General features: G+C 39.6%; 1 protein-coding gene and 1 long non-coding RNA gene across 4 annotated transcripts in view; one reads left to right on the top strand and one right to left on the bottom strand.

The window, feature by feature from the left end:
- ADGRL3 (adhesion G protein-coupled receptor L3) overlaps positions 1-25,426 on the top strand; it is a 492,939-nt gene that overhangs the window by 41,947 nt on the left and 425,566 nt on the right. The window lies entirely within an intron of this gene.
- The window catches only part of LOC114231065 (uncharacterized), a 45,011-nt gene continuing 24,010 nt past the window's right edge, over positions 4,426-25,426 (bottom strand). Inside the window, exons 2-3 of the long non-coding RNA XR_003617047.2 lie at positions 6,147-6,655; positions 4,426-5,091 (exon numbers count right to left, since the gene is read on the bottom strand). This is a non-coding gene — a long non-coding RNA (uncharacterized LOC114231065). The remainder of the gene's footprint in view (positions 5,092-6,146; positions 6,656-25,426) is intronic.

The following is a 25,426-nucleotide window of genomic DNA, read 5'->3' as shown; positions in this document are numbered from 1 at the left end:
TCATACACCTCTCCATAGCTGTAGCTCACTGTTTAACATGCTGAGCTGCTATGGCTTCTGTCTGTGTTTCTCAAGCAGAGAACATATGGGATCAGAAAGGAGCCATACTGGATTTCACTTATGGAGGGATGAATAGCTGTCAATCTAGGAGCTTTATGAATATTTAAGGTTTATGGTCATTATATCCATTTCTAAATAACCTTCTAATTTGTTCCATTTTTGTTATTGATATTCAACAGATCTACATTCCATTATTTCTATCATATGTCTGTGGGTTACTAACTTACTCTCTATTCTTAACCTTTTGCACTCGGATGTTGAGTGTGACTCAACACGGTTAGCATCGGTAGCCCATCCCTTCCCTCCCTCCATCCCTCCTCCTTTATTTGGGCTTTTCTTACATTAAATAAATAAGTTTGTATGAAAAGAAACTCCAGTTTTTTATTCTACTGCCGCACTTTGTAAAATCTGGGGTATTTAAAAAATTAAATCCCTAGTAGAATAAAGGAATCGAGAAAAAAGCAAGCGAGTACAAAGTGTTAATACATCTTATGAATTCTGCCTATGTCTCCTGGGTTACTTGCCAATACATTATGTATATTGAACACACAGAGTTTATCTATCCTATTTGTGTCTTGTCTCTGTGGCAGATTGAAGATTCTCAGTTAAAACAGCAAATACGCATTGCATGTGTTATCGTTAGGCTAACCATATGTCCTGGTTTCCCCAGAGAGACCTGGTGTACACCTGTTGTCCTGCAGTCATCCCTAAGAGTATTTTCTTTCATTCTCAAAAGTGTCCTGATTTGGTTGATAATGTATATAGTCACCTGAGCATTAATCTACCATCTGCTACTTGTAGAACTATGTAAATTGAGGTAAATTATATTATATCCCATCTATAACATGAGTGGATTGGCTGTTATTTGTAAAGCCCTTGTCAAATCTAAGATTCTTTGACATTTATGAAAAATATTTAAAGCCTTTTACTTTCTTAAGTCTATTCACATGATTACTACCCTGAAGACAAGTGCATTTTCCCATTAAAAATAGATCTAAATAGAAGTTGGATATAAATGTATGCATTAACTGCTTTGAAATGTGTGAAATTACAGTTTTAATTTATACTTGGGGCGACATATCTGAGACATTGTGACTGTCGACTTTAAAGTTGAAAAACTAAAAGCATTTTTATTAATTTCTTTTTAAATGGAGTATATTAAATAAAAGGCTTTGAAATCATTATATGTGGTTTTAAAAATATTTTACAGCTGTGTGTTCAACCTATGCATATATTCCTTATCTGTACATTGAATTAAATAGTTGGCAAGGAATACTGGTATCTGAGGAGGTAATGATTTTAGTTTTCAAGATGATATATTTCCAGGTGTTCCTGAGCCAGTTCTGTAGGGATTTTGAGAAAAGTGGGAATTAAAGCAAATCAGATCTCTAGCAACAGATTTGGTTATCATCTGTAGAGAAAAAAAATGCATCAGTGTGTGAATTGTTCTAGAAGGGTTAGTGTGGATGTGGAGGGAAGGGAAAAAAATCTGGGTAGCGTTTCTATTTTGCTGGTCAGTTGTTCCTTAGGTCTTTCAAGATTGATCACCAAAAATTTTACAAGAGAATAACGGGGTGTGCTCCCCCCTCAACAACAACAAAATCTTCTGGAATATATGGGTGTCTGAATTGTTTTTTGAGCAACATTGCTCATTTCAGAGTGTGTGTGTGTTTTTATGGCTAGAAAATTCCATGGCTGGGTGTTGAGTTTGGTGAACAGACTGTGGGAAGTCAGATTTTGTCTTTTGGAATTTGGCACTTATGATGTGATCCAGTTTGAAAGGGATGTGATTAATACATTTATTCATTATTCAGGTCTCCCTGCGCCCTGCCTAGATGATCCAATACTACTGGGGTGAGGGGGGGGGGCTGAGGTGGGGGGATGGTACTGCCAGCTTGCTTGGTACCACAATAATTTAAAAAATATCAAGAGATTTGATAGGGGATTAAATAACTTGGCTTCATGGAAACATCCTCATTTTTGTAGGTTTATGAAGAGATGAGCCATGAAACTGTATTGATCTGTGTATTATTGGCAGTTTCTAGGAATAGTATAGTAGATGGCAACACTTGGCGCTTAAATGCATTAGGGAACTTATCACACTATCGTGTTATAGCTGTGTATATATGTGTCTTTTCTTCCTCACTTGGTTATAAAATTCTTGAGATTAGGAACTGTATTTGCCAAGATTCTTAACATTATGGCTTATGGTACTTACTCAATAAATATTTCTTTAATTGTATGTTAATTATAAGGCAAACAGCAAAGTATTTATGATCTGTAGACTACCATCTATGAAAGTAGGAAGAAGCTGAATAAGTCTTGCCATGCTTGTATGGCATATCATGATGAGACTATTAACCCTTTGCACTCGCTTGCTTTTTTTCTCGATTCCTTTATTCTACCCGGGATTTAATTTTTTAAATGCCCCAGATTTTACAAAGCGCGGCAGTAGAATAAAAAAACTGGAGTTTCTTTTCATACAAACTTATTTATTTGGATTTTTTTATATTTCACATTATTGATACATTCCATAACCGTCACACTCGACATCCGAGTGCAAAAGGTTAAGGAAATAGAAAAGAAAATGAGTGCACTTATTTTTGTTGGTGGTTTTTTTGTTGTTTGTTAATCCTCAACTGAGGATATTTTTTCCATTGATTTTTTTTTTTTTTTTTTTTTAGAGAGATGGGAAGGGGAGAGATAGAGAGAGAAACATCGATGTGAAAGAGACACATCGATTGGTTGTCTCCTGCTGGCACCACAATGAGGGCCAGGAATTGAGCCTGCAACTGAGGTATGTGCCCTTCACTGGGAATCTACCCTGAGACCCTTCAGTCTGCAGGCTGGTGCTCTAACCACTGAGCAAATGTGGCTAGGGGAAGTGTGCATGTTTGCACACATGTTCTTTCACAGACCTGAATCTCTAAAATGAGCATGTGCTTTGCTCTCACCTCTGCCCTGCAGGAGACAAGTTTTCCCCTAGTCTAACTGCATTAACAGCAGCCATTGACTTGTTTGCTTCTGGGCCTTTTGGAAGCTGCTCACTAATTCCCTTGGGGATGTTGAGGGGAGGAGGACAGGAGAGAGGTGAGTGTTTGCATCATTCTGTGGCAGCCTCAGGGGTTCATTCAAGAGCCTTAGTGGCTTGCAGTGGTGAGAGCAGTGAACAGCCCTCCACTTGGAAAGACATCCTAATTAAAGCATTTCATTTCCTTCATTCAGCAAACTTTTATTATGAACCCACTGTGTGTAAATAAATGGCTCTGTTTAGATAAAGAATAGAAATCTGAAGATTTCACTCCTACTTGGGAGGAAATTATAAATCAATGGATAAAATATAAAATGAAGCCCAGAGGAGAGCACCCTGATTTAAATCATCATTTGGGATGCTTGTTGGAGTAAAATCCCCATGTGCGATGCACTCTCTACTTTTCTAATGGTACGCCTAATATTTCTTTATGTCTGCACGATTTTGCCCTTTATTTTTGAGCAAAACAGGCAGTTCTTTTTATGCTCCTGTATATTTTTGTTATACTGTGGAAGTATTATTGTCACCTCCCATAACTTAACTTTAAAGTATGTAATATAGTGCCTGTGTTTTAAATGAAGGCGATATGTTTTCTACCACATGCATGTGAAGTAAGGAAAGGATCATTTGATTCTCTGAGTATATTACTGATTTCATTTCTTTCAGTCTGTTTTATAGTTAACAAGCTAAAACAAAGTATTTGGCTGAGTTGATGATCTTTTCCCTGAGGGGAGATCTTGGAGGTAGAAGGTGTACCTTGATTTATGTGAAGGTCACCAGTTTACACTGAGTGTGTGGAGAAGGGAGGCAGTCAGACATGCTTGGCTGCATAGAGACAGGAGAAGTCTTGGGTTTATGGCCAGAGCAGCTCTTGGTATCTCTGAAGTTAGAATGAAAGCTTGTATGACTTGGAGTGAGAAAAAAGTTTATCAGCAAGATCATTAATAACTTGAGACTCTGCTTTTCAAGTTACAATTAGCTGCTCAACAGCTGTGACCTTCAAGAGCTACTCGTTATTGTTGTGCCTGATTGTTCACTCCCACTCTGAGCTCTTTTCAGAAATAGTTTCTCTGACATCATTGACCCCGGGTCAGCATGAGAAATGGCTCGTCAAGCACTCATGTGTAAGTCTCCTTTCTGCAGGATGCTATTTGCGTGCGCGCGTGTGTGTGTTTGTGTGTGTGCGCGCACGCCTGTGTGTAAGGAACTCAGTGCATGTTTAATGTCTCATTATAAATCCAGCTGTTTGGTCAAATCCCAGTTAGGATGTGATGGGGCACTCCTGGGAGTAGCAAGAAGATTTAGTGGCCTCAACAACAGAGTAAAACTGATGGTAACACAGACTCGATTTTATTTAGATGTTTCAAAAAAACGCTCTTAGTACACATGCTTGCCAAACTCTGTCATGCACTGTGTAGCATCTCAGCGGCTCAGCAGGGATTTTCAACATGCTGTGTGTTTGGCATACACTGCAGCCCAAGGAGAAAGTGGGGATTAGAGCAACTGTAGTGAAGTATGAAATGAAAGCTCAGCTGGAGAAGGAGGACTGGATTATGTTCAGCTTCTTTGCCTCAGTTCCTTAAGAACATGGGGCTCTCAGGAAAAAGGGATCTGCTTTCTCAGGGTGTAGTTCCTCACCTCTGTATTCTGAAAGGAGGCTTAATTAGGAAAAAGCTATGTGTCATAAAACAAAGAATGAGCAAATCGACAAGAAGGTTGATAGAATGTGTTATCGATAAGGGCTTTTCTGGCCAATTAGGTCTCGGAATTAAATCTTGTAGTCTTTGGGAAGTCTTGTCAGTGCAATGCTTTATATGATGAAGCTTTCAACATGCGGTCTTGGCAGTTTCAATCTAAGATTTCAAGCATGTGAAGTCATCCTGATGTGGTGAATGGAATCTCTGCGTATAGGACAAGGCGTTCTGGCATCTACTTCTGACTCATTTTCTTCCCAGCCATGTGATCCAGGACAGGACCTCTGCCCTGTGTGCTTCTGAGTTCTGTTTGTGAAAACGATGGGATTAGGTTAGAGCTGGGTGATAGGTCAGGTTCTTGGGAAACTACAATTCTTGGAATTGTAATTATTTCTCTTACTCTCTTGGCGCATTTGTACTTCCCTGTCACGTTCATTTTAACTCGCCTCACTAGAGCCACTATTACTAGCCTCCGTGACCTTAGCTTCTTTACCAACATTATGATTAGTTTGCCATTTCTTATATCACATGTTAGGTTATCTGTTTCGTGTGTGTGTGTTTTATGTCGCTGTTCATGAGTTTTCTAAGAGTAAGGTTTCTAAAGTATGGCGTTGTATTCAAATGTCCAGTAAGGTTCTCTTTAAAAAATAACTTCATAATGATGAATTGAAACCATCATTGATACTTTTAGCAAAAAGTAGTTACAGATGAACAACAACTACAGCAATAGCAATAGCTTACTAATTTAAAATGTACTATGTACCAGGTATACTTTTTTAAAGCACTTTATATATATTAACTTATCTACATAACCAACCTATGCGGTCGGCAGCATTATTGTTCCAGGAGGAACGCGAGGCGCAACAAAGCTAAATGACTTGTCCAAAGTCATTGTGGAATTAGGATTTGAACCCAGGCAATCTGCCCCAAAGTCTGAAGTCAGTACCACCATACCGTATTTTAAAACAGTCATACTGAGTGAAATACAATGGACTTTCCTCTCAGATTCCCATATAGGTTAGACATTAGAATTATTAAACACATTCCTAAAGCTGGATGAAATATAGCAAAATCTTGAGGGAGGATATTTGAGTAAACAGCACAATTGTCCCATTGAATTCATTGAAGATAAACCTGAATTTAACGCCTAGGTTAATATTTTAAAGGATATTTGAAAAATATTTGTTCTGTGCACACTGGAAGTCTATCACTGATATCTACAAATGATTAGTGACAGAAAGGGGCATCCTTGGGTGTAGAGAAGAAGGTGAACTATACAGCATTTTATGACTAGAATTTTATCAAAGGTTACATTTGGTATAAGGTATATTCTCAAAAAGGAAAACAAAATAGCCACACACCTTTATTCCCCTCGTAATTAGGATCAGCTGGACTGGATGGGGAGGTAATGACCCAGAGGCCTGGAAGCAGAACCCAGGAGAACACGGTTATCACGGGCAGAGTGAGAGAAGAGGCAGCTCCAAAGTTCACAGAAACTGCCAGCAGCCCTGAGAGTCCTAGGGAATAAAAGGGCCGGGGCAAGATGGGCAGAAGGAGGTCATGGCCCCCGCGGCAAAGAGAAAAGCACCACAGCAGCTTGTCTGCTCATTGGGGCGCTCTTTATTTGCTTCACCCCCGGTGAGAGTTCATCCTGAGAGCACCTGGCCAGCAGGTGAGAATAACTGGAAACAGCTGGCTGTTAGTGAGGGCCGGGGTAGAGCAGATGCTATTTTTCTGGTAGAGTTTTTAGTTTTTCCCCGACAGCTGGGTAGGTCACATGTAGTTTACTCTTTCAGCCACACATTGTGAGGGTCCTTCTCCTCATCTCATGCCCATCGGCTGTGTTTCTTGTCCTTCCGGGCTGATGGGTCTAAGGAAATATAAATAAAGGATTGGGAATGAAGTACTCATATTCTTCAGTAAGGTTCTTTTGCTCCCATCTCATAGCTAAACTCCAAAGTCATCTTGACAGGAAGCTGTCATTGGAGAGAAGACTGCTCGCAAGAAAGCTGGAAGGAGTGTGAGCCCTGTTCAGCTTCCTACCTGGGGAGCAGTCCCTCTGAGCATTTCCAGAGGGAGCTCTCTGCCCAAAGAACCACAGTAGGTGATGACCCAGGTTCCTTTGTGCCTGTAAGTGTGGCCTTCCTTTTAAACAATCTGTAGAGAAGGCTAACCAACCAGGCAAATGGATGTATTGAGCCTTAGACATATGTACAGCAGTATTTCAGTAGCTGAGCTGGTTGAGTTTCTGAAACCACTTTGGATTGTTTTAGTCTGTTCGTGTCTGTGAACTATTGGTGAGACTGTGCTGTGAGGTTCTGGCAAATTCATCCAAATTATATAAAAGCCTAATGACCAGAAGTAGTCCAAGAGAGTTTGCTTTCTTCTCATAATTTTTTATTTAAGTGAATTATATAGAATTTTAAGTGAATTATATAGAGTAAATAAAGGTGACTCTATGAAATTAAGAACGTGCTTTGAATCTGGATATTCTCATGAAACGTTTAAGCTAGAAGGAACATTTGAGATCACATCTACCATCCAATTATTTACTAATGAGGAAACTCACCCAGAAGTTTCAAGTAACTTCACCGTAGTCAATGTGCTGACCACACTTATGGAGCTCAGTTCCATTGCCAATCAGGTTTTACAGTTTCTTTATTGTGAATACATCACAATAAAAGTGTTCGAAAGTGTTTTACAGTAGTTACAGTCGTATGATATCCTCTTAGAATAATTTACTTTATGTGCTCTCTATTTTGTGGCATTTCATTGTTGTATATTAAGAGATTATTTGCATAATACAAATATATATTATAGAAGTGGCATTATGCTTTCTCTCCATTTCCTCACCTCTTGTTCTCTCTTCAATCAACTTTAATCCTGCACTCTTTGCTACAACTACACTAAGACTGTTTTTATTAACTAAAAAATATTTCCATTTTGCCAAATCTAGTGTTTGTTTCTTCTATCGTTATCTTAATTGACTTCTCAGTAGACACCCTGATCCCATACACCTGCTTTTTCCTGTTTCTTCTATTTTAGGATCTAAGGCACACATAATTTAGTTTACTTCATTTCTCATATTATCACTCTTCCCAATTTGTTCAATCTTTCTTTTAATTTTTTTAATTTTTATTTTTCTCTGTGGTAGGCAGAATAATGGCCCTCCCCCCAATGATATCCATATTCTAATCCCTGGAACCTATGAATATGTTACTTTATATGCCAAAGGGGACTTTGCAGTTGCATTTAAGTTAAGGACCTTGCCAGGTAGGCCCAAGGTAATCCTAAGGAGCCTTAAAAGTGGAAGGTGGGGGACAAAAGGGGTAGTCACAGGGCGATGGAAGAAAAGCGCAAAGAGATGCAACATTTGTTGGCTTTGAAGACGAAGGAACAGGGTCTCTGGAGGCTAGAATTCTCATACAGAGTCTCCAGAAAGAACCACAGCCCTACTGACTCCTTCATTTTGAGCTAAAGAACTGTAAGGTAATATTTGTCTTCTTGAAAACCTTAGTTTCTGGTAATTTGTTACTGCAGTGTTAGAAAACTAATATCCTCCTTTTTCATACTCCTTCCACATGCTAATGTATCTAAGGTATATTATTTCAGTCATAATTTCAAAGTTTACTTAAATAAACCTGTATCGTTAAAAAGTAGAAAATGTTTTGTTTTTTATATATATATACATAAATACATAGATTGTATTGTGCTATTCATCTTATCTGTTTATTGATTTTTACTTAGTGCTGTTATTGAGCTCTATTCATATCTTTATAATGTTTGCTCAGTAATTCTAACTGCAGTCATGTGATGCTGACTACAGTCACATGCTTCATAATGGCATTTCAGTCAGTGACGGACCACACATAGCATGGTGTTACACCATTTAGCCTAGGTGTGTACTAGGTACATGTAGTACACATCTAGGTTTGTATAGGCTCTGATGTTCCCACAAGCAGGAGAACTACTAACACACATTTCTCAGAAATGTGTTAAGCAGCACATGACTAAACGTCATATTCTATTATTTGAGTAATTCATAGCTTCATTGTATTTCATTATATGCATATACTACATTTTACCATTCTAGTATTCTAGTGACTCCATCTGCTCATCTTAGCCCATCACATGTATGTTTCATTCCTCATTTATCCAGTGATGTATACTTAGGATGCTTCAAATTCTTTATTTTAAATCCTCATCCTAGGATATTTTTTGCATTGGGAGAGAGAGGAGAGAGGAGAGAGGAGAGAGGCAAGAGGCTAGAGGAGAGATAGAGAAAGAGAGAGAGAGAGAGAGACATCGATGTGAGTGAGACATATCAACTGTTTGCCTCCTGCATCACCCCGACTGGGACCAGGGATCAAACTTGCAACCGAGTGCGTGTCCTTCACCGGGAATCAAACATGAGACCCTTCTGTCCTCGAGCTGAAGCTCTAATCACTGAGCCAAACCATCCAGAGCATTCAGATTCTTTATGGTCAAAGACAATGTGCCAGACATTGTCCAAGACGCCTCTTTGTGGATCAGTTTGAGACTTTCCTTGGGAATATATTTTGGAGCAGATGGCACGCATAAGTAACTTCACTAAACATTGACAAATTGCTTTTCAGAATGGCTGCAACAGTTTTCACTTGAAGAAACAGGTGAGGAGAGCCTCTCTTTATTCTTAGCTTCCCCAAAGCCAGATGGTAAAAGCCAGCTTTCTGATTTTGTCTGCCTGAGAGATACTAACTGGTATCTCATTGTTTTAAGGAGCATTTCTCTGACTACTAGTGAGCTTGAACACCCTCTTCCAATACTAATTAGCTTTTTGGATAGCTTCTGTAAATGGACTCTCTACCTATTTTTCTCTTAGGTTGTTTTTCCCCGCTAGGTTGTATGAACTCTTTGTATTAATCCTTTGCCATTTACAATTGTGGAAATATCTTCTTCCTGTCTGTTACCCTCTAGAAAACTTTGGGCAGAGATCTTTCATTGAGAAAGAATATTCCACTTTCTCCCTTTTGTTTTATGACTTGCAGATGTGTTAGAAACCATTCCTCACCCAGTCATTAATATTTTACCTTTTGCATTTAGAATTACAAGTCAAATGCAAGTAGATTAACCTGAAGTTTTTATATAGCATGAATTAGACAAACAACATTTTTAGATGTATTGAGTCATTATTTAAAATGCACATTATATCACCTAGTGCAAGCTCTAGCTAGTGGCTTGTGATGTTAACATCTCTATGACAAACATAGCTTCTTTATTCTGTTTCACTGGTTCATTAGCCTATATCTAATCCAGTATGCCAGAGTGGATTTGCAATATTGCTTAATACCTAGAGGAACAAGTTTCTTTTTTTTTTTTTAACTCTTTTTCAAAATTAGTTTAAAAATTTTTAAACCAGATTGTCAAATTCCTACCAAAACTTATGGCTGAATTTTGACTGGAAATTTATTGAATTTAGATTGATTTATGTGAAACTGACCAAGGAAACCATACTAATATCCATTGAAAAATCTAGAAATCGTCTTGGATTTTAATTTTTCCTTTCCATCTCTCTCCCACATTGCTCTTCATGTTTATGGGGTCTAGAACAGAAGTGTAAATGGAAACCTGCATCTTACACACCCTCGTTAAAAGTTATAAATTGAGCTATCCCCGGTACTTTTCCATGTTATCCTGAAACGTGGAGGCTACATGAGTTCCCCTTCTTGTAAGGACAACACTAATAAGTCTGAAGGTAGGGATGTTCTGCTTGGTATGAAAAGGTAGGAAGATGGGTTCAGCTTAGGATGCACCCAAAGGTAGAACTGACATAAACTCGTTAGGCAGTCAGTGGTGGGCAGTGCCTCCCCTCCATGTCTCACTTTTCTACTCCAGGATTTCCAGGCAGTTCTAGGCGTTCCTACGCAGAGAGGAGAGAGGAAACTCTCTTCTTAGACATTGACTCTAGGTAATTTGAGAAAGACAGTTCTCAAGACAGAAGCAGCCATCTTTCCCCTTACTTTCTGCTGCATAGTCTATGCATTTTTCACCCAGTCTTTGTATTCCACTCCCCACTCCCACCCCTCTAGCTAGTTCTCAGACTTGCTTCCCTTGCTCTGCATAGCTCATGTAGTTCTTATGCCTCTCCCCGCAATGATCGTTAGTTATTGAGCTTTCAAGAAACTTATTTATGACCTATGAGGGAATATAAAAGATAGGTGGGCCTTTGTAGTCTGTTCTAAAGGCTGTGCTCTCTATCCATCAATAGGTCTTGTCTCTACCTCCTAAACATCATTACAGCAAGTACATTCTTTCCTAAGCCCTCATTATCTTTCACCTGGACTTTCACAGTAGCTTCTACCTGGTGTCCCTGCATCTGTTCTTACCTTCTTAGGTCAATTCTCCAGAGTACTGAGAGGGGACATGTTAAAATACAAAGTGAGTCATACCTTTCTTCTGATTTCAACCCTCCAATGGATTTTCTCTATTCCTTCAACTAAATAAAAACTCCTGAATTGGTTCACAAAGCCATTGCCAGCTATGGCCCTCTTTACATCTGCCGCCTTATTTATATCACTGTGTGTGTGTGTATTGAGCCAGTGTGCTGGAGTCAGCTTGCATTGACCTGTGAGAACCAATTGATGAATTTTCAGGAATTGTTCAAACTGATATTAAAAACCAATTATTAAAAATATTATGTAACCTTACAATTAAGTAAATTGCATTATACGCAAATGGAATAAATGCTGAGTTAATAATTCCTAATTATTTTATTGCATTTTACTACTCTCTATGGTCTTGGTTTATTTTTTTATATATATATTGTACGTGGTGGAAATCTATATATATAAAACCATAATATGCAAATAGAGTGAACAATGAAACAGCCGAATAAGCAGACAACCAGTCACTATGACGTCGCTGACCACCAGGGGGCGTGTGCGGAACATGGCAGGAATCAGCAGCAGGTGGCAGAACACGGAATATGGCAGGCGTCGGCCGTGGCAGGATGATGGAGCAGGTGAGCGAGGGTGCCAGACCAAGGTGGGGCGCCAGTCGCTGTCATCGGGGCGAGCCTCTGGTGGTTACTGAAAATTCTTTGCTCCAGCGCTGTGCAGTCCCACCTGGCCTTCGCACCTGCTGCCGGCACCAGCCCCACTTGCACCCACTGTCAGCGCCAGAGCCGCTGCTCGCACCCACTGCTGGCGCCTGGTGCCGGCCCTGATTGCTCAGTGCCGTCAGCAGGTGCAAGCAGCGGCTGCCAGCCCCACTCGCCCCTGAGGGGCTTCTCCACCTCCCCCTGCTCCTGAGGGGCTATCGGGGCAGCAGCCGTCACTTGCACCCGCTGCTGGTGCCAGTCCCAATCGCTTCATGCCGTCAGTGGGTGCAAGTGGGTCCTGCGCCGTCAGCTCATGGGAGCAGTGGTGGTGGGAACGGGGCCATGGCGGAAGGGGCCAGGTGGTGGCTTAGAGGATAGGCTGAGACCCACCCCTGTGCCCACCGCAGCCTTTGGACCCACAGTTCCTTTCAAGGTACACAAATTCGTGCACTGGGCCCCTAGTACTACATAATGTTTTACTTTTTGCACATCCCTTTCCCCTTCATGTACAGTGAAGTCATGTTGACAGCTTGAAATCAACCCTGAAGGGAGTATTTACACCATAGAAGTTGGCAAACACCACAAATCAGTGTTTACTTAGTGTTTTGTTGTTTGTGTAGACATAAGAGAGTGTTGGAGAAATTTTTATTAATGCAAAGTAAACTTAACAGTGTGTTGTGTGTATCTGTTACATTGTGAAAAGCACAAAAAAGTTGAGTGTATATTTCAGTATTTGGAAACTATTGTGCAATATAGCAAAGTTACATCGCTGATAAATGAGTAAAATTCCAACATATGTCTTTGTTGTTTCATTTTAATCTTATTCATTAAAGCAAACAGAAATCAATCAACATTTACTCTGTAACTATACTCACTCATCAGTTATAACCCTAGTTTGTCTATAGATACATCAGTTCAGCAAATGTTAGTAACAGCATTCTGTGAGAGTAATTGGTCATACAGACTTTACGCCATAGGTCAGTGGTCGGCAAACTGCGGCTCACGAGCCACATGCAGCTCTTTGGCCCCTTGAGTTTTTAGCAAAGGTCAGCTTAGGAGTACCCTAATTAAGTTAATAACAATGTATCTACCTATATAGTTTAAGTTTAAAAAATTTGGCTCTCAAAAGAAATTTCAATCGTTGTACTGTTGATATTTGGCTCTGTTGAGTAATGAATTTGCCGACCACTGCCATAGGTTATTGTCTATTTTATTATTATTTGCAAATGCGATGCTAAACATCTTTTATATCAGCAAAGTATATAATAAACTTAATGTATTTTTCTATATACATACATGTGTATTTCTAGAAAGATCGTTAAACATTTATCAGAACACCACTGCTTGTCAATCCACTTCCCACTCATCCATTAAGATCTAGCATACTTGTTTTCCTTCTGTTTTTAACCTTCTCACATTAGGGTCTTGCTTTAGTTATGTTCACTGCCTACATTGTTCTCTCTCTCATTTCTTTTTTTTTTTTTTCATGGGTAGTTCTTCTGGAATCCTCAGCTTAATTGTCACCTTTGTAGAGACCTTCTCTGACAAAAACTAAACTAGTCACTCTTTTTTTAAAAATATATATTTTTATTGATTTCAGAGAGGAAGGGAGAAGGAGAGCGAGATAGAAACATTAATGATGAGAGAGAATCTCTGATTGGCTGCCTCCTGCACACCTCCTACTGGGGATCAAGCCCACAACCCAGGCATGTGCCCTTGACCAGAATTGAACCTGGGACCCTTCAGTCTGCAGATCGACACTATCCACTGAGCCAAACTGACTAGGGCAAACTAGTCACTCTTTATCACAGAGTCCTATTTTATTCTATGCCAAAGGTTAGATATTATTTTTCATGTTTCATCCCTGTAAAATATAAGATAGCATGAGACTTGGGATTCTATGTTTCTGGTTTAATTACTGGGCCTTGAACAATATCTAGCATTTATTAAGCACTAAGAAGTAGTTTTAACTAAATTAAATAATATAATTAAAACTAGTTAGATCATGAATCTCATGATTACTAAATAATGTGACCACTTAAGAAGGTGATAAAATTGTTTTTTTAAGCAATATAGTATTGACTTAATAGACAACAAAAGTGACATCACAAATCAATGGAGGAATGACAGGTTACTTAATACATGATGTTGGAGAAAAATATAAAAAACAAATGTGTTTATTGTTGAGTCTTCACCAACAGCAAACACATTATAGGAGCATTCCATATGTATGAAAAGTTAAATATAAAATGTAGTTACATAATTTCACAGAAGAAAATGGAGACTATTTTTCTGATTAATTAGCAAGGATGCTTTTATTAAAAAGCAAACATAAAAATTACAATATATTGATATAAATTTAAGTCTTGCAATAAGTTCTTATATTTAAATACAAATTTTGACTTTCTATCTTTTCTGTCTTAGAAGTTATACATTTAAGTATTAAATTTGATTTTTAAATTATCTGTAAATCACTCAAATATGGCAACATCATGTGTCAAAACTAATATCAACTTGAGAATATTATTCATTGAGTACATATCACAATGCCGTGGGAAGATGTATAATTACCTACTTTTTGACAACGTACAGAAGTGTCTTGAAATATGTCAGGTGAAAGTTCATTGTGTCTTGATCTGTAGGAACTATCTAATATATTTGTTATGGAGTAAATTTATTGCATTAGGGACTGATTCTGGGCTTTAAGTATATCAAATATGTTCACTTTATTATATTATTTTTTAAATTTATAGAGTATCTTCATCTTTGCAAAATTATTTTTTGATGAGAATAGTTTTGCTTTGGGATTCAGTTGAGGTTGAGAAGATGAGCAGATTCATGGAACTAGATTGTTGCTTTTTTCTCTTATGGTTTCTAGAATGAGAAGACAACTGGAAGGTGCTAAAAAAGACAATATTGTTAAAAATGACAGTGTCCACAAGGTATTTAAAAAAGCTCACCTCTCTTAGAAAAGAGAATTTAGAATTTGTGTACTTTCTCAGAAAGAGTCTTACTCATATAGTAATTCAGATATGCATGCATGCATGTGTCCATGTTTTAATTGGATATGACAATAAAATATGGGAGTACAGATTACTTCAATGTTCTATAATCTTTGTTGATTCATTTTATGGACCAACCAACAAGGTTGTTTATATACTTTGCTGTGGTGAGTGGTGAATCAGCGATATTGGCAGAAGACAAGAGATAACAAGGGAAGGAATATAAATAAGATTCCAGAAGTATTCTTGCTTGTGAGCCAAATTTATTTTGAGAGGATGGCTACGGCATAGTTTTAAAGCCATAATATATTTATTAATTTATGGATCATTACTCTCGGGAGCTGGCCAACTAAGTGGTTACTTTGTTAATAATGGCACTATAAATCTAGGTAATTCCTAAATATCTCACTACTTATAAGTTAAGCTAGTCACTGGACCTTTTCGTTCTCCACTGTCTGCTTGTGTGTGTAAGTGTGACTAGACACTTGTAGGTTTTTTGGTTTGTTTTTAAATATGTTTTCACTGATTTTTTTAGAGAGAGAGGAAGGGAGCGGGATCATCAGTGAAAGAGAAATTCATTGATCCTCTGCCTCCTGCATGCCCCCTACTGGGAATCGAGCTCACAACCTGGGCATGTGCCCTGACAGGGAATCGAATTAGTGACCCCTTGGTTCATGGGTTGACTGTGATAGACACTTATAAGTTTTTTGTTTGTTTGTTTGTTTGTTTGTTTGTTTTGATTGCTTGTTAATCCTCATTCGATATTTTTCCATTGATTTTTAGAGGGAGTGAAAGGGCGGAGAAGAGACAGAGAGAAACATTGATGTGAGAGCAATGCCTAAACTGTTTGGCCTTCCTTTTGCTTCTTTCCCGTTATTTAATAATTGGGTTAAATAATAACAGTATCAGTACTACTAAACTGAGTTATATTTTTTATTTTTTAATCTATGGAAATACTTATATCACAAGTCTTTGTTATATGAAGGCCAAAACTATACTAGGATTTATATGCTTAAAATATCAAAAATTACTTCTTTGTCTATCATTCTGTTTTCTTATTTGTTCTTTGTATTTTGCCCTACATTCAAGCACTTACCTATTGCCATAAATAATTATGAAGAGCCTGACAAATTCTGGGAAACAAAGATATATACTATCAATCTTTGCCTAATAGGAGGGAGCAACACATGGTAACATTTAATGGTAACCTGTGCCATTTAACATATAAGCTGCCTTCAGTCACTTAGAAATGGGCATAGATCATAGATGCATATTTCACATTCGGTTATGTCACTAAGTTTTCAGGTCAGATTTTGACTGCTCTTTCTCTATTTTCACTCTCCTTTAGTTTGAAATTCCAGTGTTATGAATGTAAGCATCTCTGTATATAAAACATGAAACTCAGATCAGAAGTAACAACAAAAACATGTATAAGTAAGATTCAGTGCAATAGACCAAATAGAAAAATAGATTTTTAGGCAGAGGAGAAAGGGAGAGGATTTTTCTCTTTCTTTTTCTTTTTTAACTAGATGAAATAGTACAACTATTAATTATGCTCCCACAAGCAGACAGTATTTCCCAGAATGCTAAATAAAGAAAGCTAAACAGTTTAAGTGATTTAGCATTAAGTAGATTCAGACTTTCCAATTGATTACATAACTGGTAGGCTATGTAATTTTGAACCATTATTTAACTTTTTCCTCTCATATGAACTTAACTGATTATTGGTTGACCTCATAATATAATAAAAGGAATGATTATTTAGTTATTAAGATGCAAAAGGGAAGTATAGACATAAAAGGAAATCACAATCATTCTAAGTCACCTGGGCATTTTTCTTTCAAGTGCTTACTTATCCTGTTGTTCTAAACAGCTCACCCAGGGGAAATATTTGGTTAATCAGTGACTAGGAAACAGGATGTTTTCTAGACTTGGACATTTTCTAAACTTTTCAATTACCTCCTCTAACTGATATCTTTAGGTTTTCAGATTCTCAAACTCAATGTTGAGTTAACAGCCCATTTTTGAATTAGTTTATGCAAATGAGTATTTGAGGTGAAGGAATCAGAATTTACTTATCAGTGTTTAATGGAATTTTCTTTAAATTAGTACATCCTTAATGCCTCTCTACATACTAGAGGACCAAGAAAAAAGTTTTTGTGCCTGGCCAGTGGTTGAGCATTTACCCATGAACTGAGAGGTCACTGGTTTGATTCCTGGTCAGGGCACATGCCTGGGTTGTGGGCACGATCCCCAATAGCGGGGCATGCAGGAGGCAGACAGTATATGTTCTGTTCTTATCAATGTTTTTATCTCTATTCCTCTCCCTTTCACTCTCTCTAAAATTAATTAAAATATTAAGAAAAAAGATTTTGAGTGAAGGCTCTTAAAAGGGAAAAACAATTATTTCTCCTCTTGTCACTCTTTATTTTAGAAATTCATTGTATTTCTCATTAATTCATAAGATTTTTAAGAAATACATTTAGCCTTCCCCAATTTGAAATGATAGATCTTTAATAAAAATACTCTGTCAGCCAGCATAGCTCAGTGGTTGAGCGTCAACTTATGAATCAGGAGGTACTGGTTAGGTTCAGTTCCTGGTCAGGGCACGTACCCAGATTGCAGGCTCGATCCCCAGTGTGGGGTGTGCAGGAAACCACCAATCAATGATTCTTTCTCATTGATGTTTCTCTTTCTCTCTCTCCTTTCCTCTCTGAAATCAATAAAAAATATATTACCAAATAATAACTTCAAAGTCATATTGGTCTAGGAGAAAAGTATGGATGGTCTTTCTCTGTTGCTAGTGGGAGTGGGGTTCTTGAGAGTTCCACTCGGATGTCGAGTGTGACTCGACACGGTTAGCATTAGAATAAAGGAATCGAGAAAAAAGCAAGCGAGTACAAAGGGTTAATTCCTTTGTTTAGGGCAGTGGTCTGCAAACTCACTAGTCAACAGAGCCAAATATCAACAGTACAACGATTGAAATTTCTTTTGAGAGCCGAAAACCAACTTCTGCGCATGGGCCACGAAGTTTCAATCGCACTATACGTGTGCGCCCACACGTGGTATTTTGTGGAAGAGCCACACTCGAGGGGCCAAAGAGCCGCATGTGGCTTGTGAGCCACAGTTTGCTGACCACTGGTTTAGGGGATTAAATATCTCAAATCAGCCCTGGTCAGTGTGCTAAGTGCTTAGGACATTGGCCTGCTCACTAAATGGTTGCAGGTTCACTCCCTGCCCCTGGTTGGGGAGTATGCAGATGTGTCTCTTTCACATTGATATTTCTCTCCTTCTTTCTCTCTCCCCCCTCTCCCTTCTTCCCTCCCTTCTTCCCTCCCTCCCTCCCTTCCTCCCTCCCTCCCTTCTACTCTCTTGTTGAAAAGCAATAGAAAAAATATCCTCAGCTGAGGATTAATAAATATCTCAGATCTTCCCCGCTTACAGTGATCACACCTACTCTGGCCAATGACCTGGTCTGAGATGTGACTGATAGGTATATCCTTGCCCTATTTCACCCAGACTTTACTAGGCATTATTCTCCCCTTGTCCAGTCCCTTCTCCCAGGATCCTTGGGGAACAACTTGGGGAGTGTTAAACTGCAGTTTCCTGGCAAAGCTGCACCAATGGCATGCCTGTACTATTTGGCCTTCCCTGTGCTCCTTTCCTGTTATTAATAACTAGGTTTATTACAAAAACATCATTATTAGCTACAGACTTTTATAGTAGACTAGAGGCCCGATGCACGAAGATTCGTGCAAGAATGGGCCTTCCTTTCCCTTCTGCCTGCAACACCTTCACTCTGGCCAGATGCCACCTTTCCACCTTCCCACCCTGACCAGAGGCCTGGAGCAACAGGGGCGGTGCTGAATGCCTGTGTCATCGCCATGGCAGCTATGCAAGCGTCCCTGGTCACTCGGCGCCTGCGTTTGCAAGTTAACTCTCCATCTTTGTTAGGTTAATTTACATACTCACTCCTGATTGGCTGGTGGGCGTCACGAAGGTACAGTCAGTTTGCATCTTACTCTTCTATTAGTGTAGATTAGAAATGGACCATTTTTTATATTTTAAATATTTGATCTTATTTACTGTTTTCTCCTAATTTTAGGTGCTTGATCCTCTCATTCATATTTATATTTTCTGCCACGTATTTTATAATCACCATCTGTGTTATTTTGTGTATGTCTGAGTGTGTGTGTGTGTGCGTGTGTGTGTGTGTGTGTGTGTGTGTGTGTGAGAGAGAGAGAGAGAGAGAGAGATAAGAAACATCTAAATCTATAGAAATATTTATGAGTTTATTTTAGCCAAACTGATGACATATACCAGGGAGCAAGATCTCAAATGCTCTGGTGACTAACAGTTTTGCAGTTTCTTTTATGTTTTTGAAATTAAGGAGGGGACTTAAGGAAGATTGGAAGGTTGGGGAACCCAAGCTGGGGATTGGATTACAGGACAGTAAACAAGATGATTGTGCTTCCTGTGGGTTAATACTCACTTCAAGGGGGATTATCGTATTTCAAAGGTGTTTTATCCTAGATGCACATGAATAATAGACAAGGCTGGCTTAAAATATTTCACTAAAGAAGTTATACGCCTGAGGCATGACTACCCACTATGACCTGCCCAGTTAGGAGTTTATGAACATCATCTTGTGAGGTTACTTTCCATAGATTCCCTCCTCCATTTTTATCCACAGGGAACCTGAAAGGAGGAGGGAGAAAGAGGTTTCTTTCTATAAAATCTCACCCTACTTTTTTATCCACAGAGAATCTGAAGGAAGGAGGGGGGAGAGAGAGACAGAACAAACAAAGGGAGAAAGACAAAGAAAGGAATACAGAAGAAAATTGATTTGTAATTTAAGTGTTTACAAAAAGTGTTTACAAAAACAATTCCTGAGTAACACATGCCCAGGTTGTGGCCTCAATTCCCAGTAGGGGGTGTGCAAGAGGCAACAGATCAATGGTTCTCTCTCTCTCATCATTGATGTTTCTGTCTCTCTCTCCCTCTCCTTTCCTCTCTCTAAAATTAATACAAACTTTAAAAAAAAAGAAGTGAACTCCCACAAAGGAGGAGTTAGACCTGGAGACTTATATACCATTTTAACAAAAGGTGAAAAACTGTGGAAACAGACTAGATAAAGTTCAAGGGTGCTTGGGCTTTGGTTGGGGAAACTGTGGGAAGGTGAGTAGGAAATGCCTGCTAACAAGGCTCCTTTAGGTGATAAAAGTTGCCTCAGGGGAAGTTCTCTAATTTCTGGGAAAGGAGAGGAGGACACCTTTACAGATGTAAAATTACTTTTACAAAAGGAAAATCAGTATCCTGTGTTTACAAAGAGAGGTAAGGCAGAGAGCTCCTTCTGAGCTTGCTATTGCTTAATTGCCATTAGCTTAAAATTATCCTTATGGCAAGGTGTTATATTTTGGGCTGGAATATTCTGATCTCCCTCAGTTGCTTTAAATTACCATTCAATGTCCATTAAAAGTATTTTCTCCCAATTTGTTTAGCATGTTTTAATTTTAACATATTAATATCTTAGCTCTTTATTGACCACCTAAGTTATCAGAAATATGTCCTAGTTAATGTAAATGAAAAATAAAGCCATTGCTACAAACATTCTACATTTCTTTTCAGTAAATATTGAGTACCACTGTGCTCCGTTAGCTGTTCTAGATGCTGAGAATGCGGCAACAGGATAGGAATGAACAACAGAAAATATTCTGCCCTCCTGGGAAGGAAGTTTAGGGCCAACAGATAGAGGAAAAAGAATGAATATATAGTTTAAAAATATGGTATGTCATATATTCAACAGTGCTATGGTAATAAGTCAGGAAATGGGCAGGGAGATTGCTGGTATATGAGGATGTTGCAAATATAAAGAATATAAAAATCTCTGAAAAGGTGATTTCTGATCATTGACATATTTTGGAAAAAGCATTCTAGGTAGAAGGAACAAATAATAAAAGGTGTAATACAGGGGTGTATTTGAGGAACAGCAAGGCGATTGCTATGACGAAAGCAGAATTAGCTAAGAGGTGTAGGATTGGGGAATGGGGGAGTTATGGAAGCTGGAGTTATTATGTGTTGGGGGGATTAGTTTGGGCAGAGTAAGGGCTCTGGATAAGTGAAAAATGAGAGAGATTTGAGCAGAGCAGTAATGTGATTTGACTTCTGTGTTTCCAAGATTCATCCTGCCTGATGCAGAGTGAATAGATTGTAGTTGGGAAAGGTCTTCCTTGATTTGAAATGAAATATTTTTCTATACCTAAAGCTCACAGATGCCTATAGGGCCAGTGTTCCTGAACCTCAATGTTGGAGTTCATCTGAGTCCCTGCATCAGCCAAAAGAAAAGCAGGAGCAGGAGTTTGCCGTGGAGAAAGGAAGGAGTTTATTATATGACTGACCGATTTGGAGAACACATTGTTAGAGTAGGCATTTAGTTAGATATTAACAAAAGAGGAGCGACCAAATGGACAGTCACCGCTGGGAAATAACTGGCATTGTTCCGCCAAATGGAGCAAAAATGTCCTGTCGGGTTCACTAGGCAGGAAGATAGCCTTACAGCCACCCTGGGGTTTGACCTGCATTGTTTCTGGATTAAGGGAGGGAGGAAGAAAATGGTGGGAGGGAATTCCTTTTACTAAGTGCATACACACTAGAAGCCAAATGAGGAAGCAGAACTATGTGGCACTTACAGTAGGTGCCAAGACGGCCACTATAAAAGGGGAAGGGCACTAGCCTGGGAAACTTTGGGGAAAAAGAGATTGTCGAGGGGGAGGGCACAAGTTCAAGCCCAGGAAAAGCCAGGAAAGAGATTGGATCCTGTAAAAGAAAGCCTTCTCTTTCCTGAACCCGAGGAAATATATGGAAGCTAGACAAAGAACCCAGCGCCAGTGTGTGCACTCTTTGGACCATGCCCATGCCCTTTCTTCCCTTGGGCACATACTTTTTGCCCCTTATTTTCTTCTAAACTCTTAACCCTTTGCACTCGCTTGCTTTTTTCTCGATTCCTTTATTCTACTCGGGATTTAATTTTTTAAATACCCCAGATTTTACAAAGCACGGCCGTAGAATAAAAAACTGGAGTTTCTTTTCATACAACTTATTTATTTGGATTTTTTTATATTTCAAATTATTGATACATTCAAAGAGTATAAAAAGAGCTGCTACCGATGCTAACCGTGTCGAGTCACACTCGACATCTGAGTGCAAAAGGTTAAGTGTCCCCATGAGGCTTGCAACCAGGGGAGCAGCGAGCAGTGGCAGAGAACTCGCCTTTTGCCTCTGTAACTTCCTTTCCTGAGCTGATGCAACCCCTGCCCTATACCCAGCCGCTCTCTGCCTCTCTGAGAGTATACTCTCACTTTTTGCTCTAATAAATATTGCCTCTATCACTTAAAACTCCTCGTAAGTTAGTGTCCCTGACATTATTTTCCTGCAACACCGCTGAAGGACCCATTTCCTCCAGTAACAACATGAGCTTGTTCCTTGAAGGACCTACCTCCCCAATGGCTTGTGGGGTATAGATTACATAGGGCAAAATCACAGAACAACATGGGTTAGGGGTTGGGGGTCATGTTAGGAGGTAATTTGTCATAGGTGAAGTGGGGGTTATAGTTTATTTCTTCAGGTCTGGAGGACAGCTCTGAGGTCAGCTCCAGTGTCCCTTTCTCTGGTTTCATGGGAAAGTAGCCAGGGGGTCATGCCACCTTAGGGCTCAGGTGCTAAAATATCACTTAGGTCAAGATGTTATCATTGGTAAGCCAGGGACTCACCCTTGTGCTCTTCAGTCCGGACCAGCCTATTGTCCGCTGTTTCCTGGAGGGTTAATGATTGTCAAGGGGAAAGACTAGGTGTGTGATGTGTGTAGAAGGAGAGGAAGGGAAAAAAAATGATTTCTAAAGCTATAGTCACAAATCAAAATTATGAAGGCCTTTGGTTTCATTAGTAGATGATGTAAAAGAGGAGAACATGGTGAACACAGCTGGATGTTCAGATGATTAAAGGCAAGAAGCTGCTGAGTGATGAGGATTCCAGGGAGTGATGGATGCTGCAGCAAACTGAGTGAGGGTGCCCATTTTCCAGGGCAGTCATTGCTCAGCTCTAGTTGTTACAATGTGGCAACATGAGCCTACGTGTTGCTAGGTCTGCAATTTTTTTTTTTTAAGAAAAGCCTAAAATATTCAATTTTATGTTAAATTTTTAGAAGTACAGCTATGCATTGCATAACATTGTTTCAGTCAAAGATGAACTATGTATGACAGTGGTCCCATAGATTATAATGGAGATGAAAAATTCCTATTGCCTATTGATAGCGTAGCACAATGCATTTCAAAAATACTTACCATTGTAATACAATTGACAACAGAATTTGGTAAAGTCAATTTTAGACCATACAAGCCTGTTGAGAATTTTAGTGAGTTTACTTAAGCAACACTGAGGACATGCCAGGAAGCAAGATCTCAGATGGTTCAGAGGAGGAGAGTTGTTTTTATACATTAGGAAACTGGCTGGGCAGGTATTAGGAAGATTACATGAAGGTGGGAGAAGGCAAAGTGGTGAAATCTCTAGGTTTGGATTAAAGTATAGTTATCAAGATTATATGTCCCCTTGTGGGTGGTTATGCCTCCCAGGGGTCTGAAAAGAGTATTGCTTCTGACATTTCTAAGGTATGTTAACCTAGATCAGTGGTCGGCAAACCGCGGCTCGCGAGCCACATGCGGCTCTTTGGCCCCTTGAGTGTTCTAACACCACTTCTTCAAAATAGACTCGCCCAAGCCAAAAACCGACTTCTGCGCATGGGCCACGAAGTTTCAATCGCACTGTACACGCTCGCCCGCACGTGGTATTTTGTGGAAGAGCCACACTCAAGGGGTCAAAGAGCCGCATGTGGCTCGCCAGCTGCGGTTTGCCGATCACTGACCTAGATGCACAAGAGCAATGGACAGAGCTTGATTCAGGCAAAGGGAAACTTTTTATGGGCTTGAGACATGACTACTTACCATGATCTCCCCAGTTAGGAATTTATGATCAGAGTACCATGGGAGGTTACTTTCGGTCACTGAACTTGTCCATCGCCTCTTTTTTTGTTCACAATAACATGCCATGCTGATTTATAGCTAGAAGCTGTAGAGAACAGAATTTTTCACCCCAAGATATGTCTCTTTGACATAAGGATAGTTTTAGGCTGGTTAGTTTGAAGAAACTGCATACATGGGAGAAGCTCTGAAAACCAAGGAAACATTACTCTTTGTAAAAGACATTTATATTTGTAAGGGAAATCTCCATTTGTAGGTTGTCTCCCAGCTGTGCCCTAGGAGTGGGGTGATGGCTTGTCTAGAAAAGCTTAACCCTGCAGAAGACAATAACTTACATCTGCATAACAACCTTATTATTCTTTACTGTGCTTTTCTTGGTAACCTCCCATAACTAAATGATTCTGCACACACACACACACACACACACACACACACACACTCCTAAACATCTTCTTTTGTTTTTGGCTGAAGGTAGTATTTAAGATGATGGCTGCAGCCATTTTGGCTTGTTACTCAGTTTTTCTGGGTTTCCTCCATGTCTACAGAAGGTCTCCATGTTATTAAACCTTTGTGTTTTTTTCCTACTGTTAATCTATCTTTTATTACAGAGATATCTCAGTGGAGATCCCATTAGCATTGAGAGAAAATAATTTTTCTTCCCCTGCAGAACAAATGGCTATAGGTGTTCAGTAGGTTATATCATCTAGGTTTGTATAAGTCTACTCTATGATGTTTTCAAAATGAGGAAGTTGCCTCAGGGTGCATTTTTCAGAGCATATCCCTGTCATAAGGAGGCACATGGCTGTATAGATATTAATTCACTAGAGGCCCAGTGCATGAAAACTCATGCACTGGGAAGGGGGGTTCCTCAGCCCGGCCTGCCCCCCTCACAGTCCGGGAGCCCTCAGGGGTGGGAGGCGACCCAGCGATCAGGGGAAGGCAATGCCCGATCACACCTCTGCTGCTGCCACTGCCAGCAGCGCAAGCCTCAGCCAGCCCTGGTTACCTAGCCTCGGGTGGCCCTGGGCGGCTGGGCAGCTGCCATCTGAGGCTTGCCTGTGCCTTGGGCATTGGCTGGGCAGCCGCCATCCGAGGCTTGCCTGTGCCTTGGGCCAGCCCTGGGCAGCTGGGGGGCTGAGGGTGGGTCTGGCTGCACCGCATGCCTGCCACCTGCCCTAGGGGGCTTAAAAGACTGGGGGACTCTGGCAGGGCTGAGGGGACTGGGCACCGCCATCTTGTGGCTATGGGCACCACCATCTTTGTGATGGCATGATGGTCAATTTGCATATTCCCTCTTTATTAAATAGGATACTTAAAACACTCCGCAGTCTAATACTGTTTTTTTTTTGACGATTAAGCACTTCTGAGGATAGGATTCAATAGACAGCCTATAGTTTGCATTCTCTAATCTATGGAAGGATAAAGCAGATAGTTTTAACACTGGTAATTAAGAGGTGAGATAAAGATGGAGAGAGAAGTCAGTGCCTAAATTCAGATCCTTTCAGGTAAAAGTCTTATCAAAATGTTTT

Source organism: Eptesicus fuscus, chromosome 2 (genome assembly GCF_027574615.1).
Source record: "Eptesicus fuscus isolate TK198812 chromosome 2, DD_ASM_mEF_20220401, whole genome shotgun sequence".
Lineage (NCBI taxonomy): Eukaryota > Metazoa > Chordata > Mammalia > Chiroptera > Vespertilionidae > Eptesicus > Eptesicus fuscus.
This window is presented reverse-complemented; position numbering and strand designations above follow the sequence as displayed.